The following is a 7,052-nucleotide window of genomic DNA, read 5'->3' on the forward strand; positions in this document are numbered from 1 at the left end:
TATAATATCCAAAGAATAACAACAAAATAGTAGCAAAATAGGGAGAAAACAAAAAAAAAAGCATTAAAACAGCAAATAATAGCATTTTTTTGTCATTTTGTGAATTCGGACTGGGCTCGGGCCAAAATGCTTTACCCTAGACTTGTCCCGTTTTTTAAACGTATCTTATTTTTTGTCCAAACCTATTTTATAAGTTTATATTTTTACTCAAATCTTCTTACTTTTTAGGTGGACCTTCGAGCGAGGCCAAATCCCATAGTTCTATAAGTAACCATCATATCATATCATATTTCATGATTATTTTTATTGTGTTAACTTTTTAATCTGAATGTATTTTTGGGTTATGAACTTGAAAATCATTCATAATGTATTTATGGACTTTCCCTTTTTAGGGTTTGGCCCAAAGCTTAATTAGATGCCAAGATTTGATTCGTCTATAAATTTTGTTTTTATAGGCTCTAAAAGATATTTTTCCCTTTTAAAACTGTGATATTAATAATGAAACAAGTAAATGTTTGCTTAAATATTTTAAAATTATTAATTATGCTTTTATGTTTTTTTTAATATAAATGTATCGTAAAATCCCATGTGATAGCTTGAGAGTCAAGGAAATTTATTGTCCTAGGTGTGACTTGAGTTCAAGTTGCGCTAATCGTGTTTGTTATTTGGACTTTGTCCTATTATTATATTTCACTAATATATATATATGACTTGAGTTCAAGTTTTTGTTTTGACTTAAGTATCGAAAAACATCCTAAAATACAACCTCCATTATTCTTTAATTTACTTTCATCTTGCACGAACTTTGAGAGTGTTTAATTTGTTTTGAAGATGGAATATTAGCCCATACAAACACACTGTTATTTTTTTTAATATTAATCTCATTATAGATTCTTATAATATTTGTTTTTTATACAATGTTTAAAATTACCCATAACCTCTCTCTTCAGCTTTTAAATAGGAGAATAATGTGTTTTAACGCATTCGAATTCACGTCCTGCTGCACTTATAACAATACTAAAGTCGATCAAACTAAAACTCAATCACCACGCTGTTGAATCTTATTTGCAAAGATTAGAAACTTTGACTTCATCATCAAATATGATGTAAAGGAAATTGGTGACGTGGTGATACATAATCCAAGCAACCATATGATTAATATGATAAGAATGATGTACCTAATATTTTCTCCACAGTTTTAGTACGCTTACAATTTTGGGGGGGGATGGGGATGAGTTACGAATCCAAATTATAGGTGTCGAAATAGAGCTTCTTTACCATTTATTCAATTGGGTTGTTGGCATATTCTCCACAGTCTATGCAATTACAGAATTCGATTGGTATGGGTATTGTTGTCAATGCAGAAGAACGTGAATTCGAATGTGCTGAAATGCATTATCCTCTTTTATATGGGTTGGGGAAAGACTATGAGTAATTCTACACATCATGTTAAAAAAAAAACAGATATAATCATAATCTATAATATGATATTGCCAAGAACCTCAACCTTAAAACCCATCCATTCATATTGTTTTCATGTATTTTAGCATATCATAATTAATTTCCTCCACACGAAATAACTGACCCAAACCTATCCACCCAAAACCCAAAATTTGGCCTCTTAGTGGACGTACATGAATGGTCGACACAAGTAAATGACGTTTTAAAATGAACCACATTCAAATCCAAAGCATGGTACTTACTAATATTGAAAGCAACAGTTCATTGATCAATGGATAAGTTAAAAGCAAAATGCAAGACTTATCAACAATCTCAGTCAAAATTCAAGTCCTTAAGGAACTCTTCCACCAATAATTTTATGATTTGCGACTATCATTTCACTTTTAAAGCCAAAAACTCCCCAATCAATTTGGGTATCAAAAAACTTGAAAGTGAATGCATGCTTTGTACTTTCCTGAACAAATTAAGTAAATTTCATAATAGGTAGTTTTAGATGTTAATGGCCATATTCCAAGTTTGACTCAACTTCTTTTAGTTTACTTTCATTACATTGTACTTTGCATTTGGACAAAAATGCTTTGTCGGTCCATGTACTTTGCGAAACTTTGTGGATTTAATCTCTATATTTTAATTTAGTCTTCACTTTATAACTATTAAATTCATTAAATTAAGTTCTGTTATTTCCAATTATGATGCGGCAAATATAATACTATGCCAACTTATTATTTTCACATACTATTCACTTGAAACTCCAATTAATTGATTAACGATGGTCATTTATATCATGATTGAAATTTTAAAAATTGAAAAGTATAGGGACTTAGTATGGACTAAAATTTTAAAATTTTAAAATTTTAAAATTAAAAAAGCATAAGTACTAAATCTATAACGTTCGCAAAGTACAAGGACTAATAGCATGATTTAACTAAATGCTTTTAGAGAGAACCTATTGATGTCTTTTAAATAATGTGCACTAAAAGAGCTCCACCCCTATAATTTAAAGGTCTGATTAACTCGAGTTCGAGTTTTATGAAGACCCAATGTGAGTATTGTATATCGAAAGAAAATCTTGGTCTGAAAATGCAAACAAATGGAATATTGTGGAAAATTCTAATGGTGGAAGGAACAAGACAGGTGTTTAAAAGGACAAAAGATTGGGCAAACTATAGCAGGTGTGGTGAGGCCAAAGGGGTCAGTTATTTATAAAGCAAAATGCCTACTTGCTTATTTCATAACCCCAAAAAAGAATACATCCCCAATATTTTTGTAAATTTGTCGACTACTCCACCAATCAAATTAGGCAAAGTTTCTTAAATTATATTATGTCAACATTAGCCATGATAGATACAATTATAGGAGAAAAAAATAAGTAAAATATAATTAAAATGTTTTTCAAATAAATTAATATAGTATTATTTACTACATGATGTAAATAAATAAATATATCAAATTTTATATAATTATAAAGGGATAAACTAACATTTAACCTGTAAATTTAGAAAAATATTTAATTTGGTTCATGAACTTTTTTTCGGTTCACTTTAGTTTCAATTTTTGGTTTTATTTTCAATTTGATCCTTAAATTCATATATTGTATTGTGTCATCACTTGAACTTTATATATATATATATATATATAGATTTTTTAGATTTTATATAAAATATTTGGTGATGATGTTGGGTTGAGCCTGGATTATGTAACAAACACAAACGAAAAATCGAGAAAATTGGAAACAAATATTTTCGTGGAAATACTCTTTCAAAAAGGATAAAAAATCACGAGTAAAGAAAATTTCACTAAAATGGCAAAAAAAAAACCCCAAAATGGGAGAACAATATAGAGAAACAAATGAATCCTGAACCCAAAATATAAAGATTCCTCGAAATTTCCACAAACTCTCTTAATTTTGTGTTGTTATTCTCAACTATCTAGGGTTGCTAAGAGGTTTATTTATGGGTTGAATTTCGTGTACAAGTATGACTAAAACATCTCTAGAATAATCAAAGTTTAATTGGAAAAAGATTACAGAGTTTAACTAGGATAAAAAAACTCAGTTAAGTGGGGAACATGTCGCCATGTTGGGACGACGGTTCTTCCTCTTCACGACATCAACTTTGTTTCGTCTGAAATTCAAGGTAAACTCTACAGATGATGTGATATAATCTCAAAGTGCTAATAGAGCCCAAGTTTAAGAACCAAATTAAAATTTTTTATCAAATCCAGAGACTAAATGTTAATTTATGCAAATTATATAACGTTTTATGATATGGTTTTGAGTTATATATATAGCATGATTTATAATTAAAAATAAAGGAATTCTAGACACAAATATGTCAGCATGGTTGATTGAGATTAACATTAACTTGTTAAATAAAGAGTTTATCTATTTTTTTTTCCCCCAATATTGAATAAAAATTACCCAAAAGTCCAAATTTTCTTTTTGTTGAAGTCAAATGTTGACATTCAAAAAAGTATTGTCTATATAACCATCATATTTTGATTGGGACATTTTAACATAAACTTATCCACAAGCTTTCGTATTTATTAAAAGTGGGTTTGAATGGGTGGTGCGTTTATCGGCGATTATTGTTAAAACATCGGTAGTGGTGAGATTAGATACTGTAGCGTGAGACAAAAAGTAAATTAAATGCACCGCATCGCACCCAATCGCCCATCTAAACCCACCATAATATTAATTCTTTTATTTTTTTACATAAAAAATTATTTTTTCCCTTTTTTTTCTACCGTTCCTGAAATTGTGTTGTATATAGAGCTGAATAAAATTTTGGATATTTTAAATTTATATAGTCTCGAGTTATTTTAAACTGTTTCAAATTCACGTATTATTGTAAGTTAAAGCAAAAACAAATGTTGATACTCGTTTTAATGCTTTAATTTTTCCATATCATTAGATAAAGAGAAAAAAAATAATCACGTACTCTAAAATGATTAATTTTATAAATTGTAAAACGAAAATAAAAGATATTTTAATCATGTAAAAATTAACACCGTCATGTAATATTAAAAGGCAATAATCTAACAATGAATTTACATGAAACAGACATCAAAGTGTAAGATGTAGGTATAACAACCAATACAGCTATTTACTACATTTCACAAATATAAAGTCAAAATTAACCAATATAGATAGAGGTATACCAACCCCACCCTCTTTGACCACACACTTCATCTTCTTAAATTTATTAATTATAAAACTTTGACCTTATGTATGAGTAAATAATTATAAAAAAAAAAACAAAAAAGTTAATTAAAATAAAGGAAAGAGTTTGATAGAGTTTTAGTTTGATTAGCATCAGTATTGTTGTTAGCGTAGGAAGACATGGGTTCAAGTGTGATGAAGCTCATTATCCTCCTATTTAATAGTTGGAAGGGGCTATGGGTGATTATACACATTATATCAAAAAGAGCAGAGATGATAAGAACATATAATGAAATTAATGTTCTGGGGTAGCAATTTGGAATAAGGGGTTGGATTGGTTGACCATCAGATCGATTGAACCAAGCAAAATGTCAGTTGAACTGATTGGATCGATCAAACTAAAAATTAGTAGTCTAATTGATTTGACCACTAATTCAATTTTGAAAACCTTACATTAAATTTATTCTTTACGAACAACTTCTCTTAGATTATCATGTAATAAATACAAAATGATAGGTTTTTAAAAAGGAATTGACTACAGGTTTTCGTAAGGGTCTAATTCAAAAAAAAAATTCGAGCTCGAATTATTTAAGTTTGAGCTCGAATTTGTCTAAATAATTTTTATATATTTATTATTTTAAATGATAAAATAAGCCGATGTGGGTTACCTCAATAGTTATAATATTTATATCAAAACCCAGTCCAAAACGAAGCGGGCTGATCACCCATAAACCCACCTCTAAACCTGACCTTGAGTAAACTGAAAACGTGAGCATTGATTAAGAAAGTCCAAGGTTTAACCAAACCTTGGGTGAAGGCCCATTTCACCCCATAATGGAAACGTTTGGGCTAAAGCCATTTCTTGTCCTTTTGCTTTTTCTTTTTGGTGAATTAAAGAGAATGACAAAGCTTAATAGCAACGCGACTAGCGCGACTTGAACCCATACTACATCTGGAGCGATGAACACCTTAACCATCAAACCAAACCAATACATGGGGCTCTTTACTTTTGTTCCTTTAATCATATGTATATATAGATATAATATAAAAGAACATATGAGAATATATATGAAAATTTTGAGTTCTGAGTTAATTCTTCTATTCTAAAATACTTTCTTTTAATTATATTTAAAGCGGTCTCATTTATTAAATTAAGTTTTAAATATAATTTTCTTGCCATTAATAATAATGTTTTAAATAATAAACAGATTCAAACATCATGCATTAAATCATCATTAAATTTTCAAACTAAAATCTCCAACATAAATAAAAATAAAAATATATTTCCAAGCAACAATAAGCTATAATAACATTTTTAAGAAAAATTCTTATAAAATTTTTTAAAATATAAAATAATTTTAATGTTATTTAAAATTTAATATTTTCTCCTAAAATTTATGCATGTAATACATTAAAATATTAAAATATATTATATACAAAATAACTTGTATAAATAGTAAACTTGTGCTTTGCAGAGAGAAAACAAGAATTATATAAAAGAATGTATCGAGCATATATGGAAACATTGAGTTCGAGATAGTTTTGAAGTTCCAAAATATATTTTTAATTATGGTACTCATTATTAACTTAATTTAATTACATTATATAATAATTAATATAATAAACTTTAATTATCATATTATATACCTCTCTATTAATCACATCATATAATAATTTAATTTAAATAAATTTAAGAATCAAATATAAATATGACATTTATTTTATTGAAATTATTGGGTAAGAAATAAGAAAAATTAAATATTTTTATTTTATTTTTCTATTTATTATATATATGATAGCATACATACAAATGCCATATCTCACACACATGTATATATAATAAAATAGAATTTTGGAATAATTTTAGTAACAATTAATGCTAATTACCAGATTTAAAACATTTGTCGCCTATTAAATGTTGACACATTAACATAGTTTAATTTTGTAATCAAATTATTAGTGAAATATTATAATAAAAAATAAATGTAATTGTACAAATATATTGATTGTAATTTTATTTATGTATTGTGATGATTATTTATTATTATAGCTTAAAAAACATTTAATTTTAAATATAAAGAAAACTAAAAAATATTTGTAAATCTTAGTAACTATAAAGAACATTAAAAAAAGCCCAAGTTTTAAAAAGCATTCTATAAATTGATATAGTTTGGTATAAATTGATATAGTTTGGTATTTGAATATTCCATCTCAAGGTCGAGACCCATATCAACCTTGAGATGAAGGTAGGAATTTGGTATTGGTGATCAAAATAAAATTATAAAACCTGAAGATCCAAAGTTAAATTTTATTTTAAAAGGATGAAATTAAATTCTTGCTAATGGTGAAACACCGAAATTGATATTGTCTAATATATGAACACATTTTTTTAATAATCCTATTATAGGTTCAGGTCATATTTGTTCTTTTT

This window comes from Gossypium raimondii, chromosome 1, assembly GCF_025698545.1.
Source record: "Gossypium raimondii isolate GPD5lz chromosome 1, ASM2569854v1, whole genome shotgun sequence".
NCBI classification, from domain to species: domain Eukaryota; kingdom Viridiplantae; phylum Streptophyta; class Magnoliopsida; order Malvales; family Malvaceae; genus Gossypium; species Gossypium raimondii.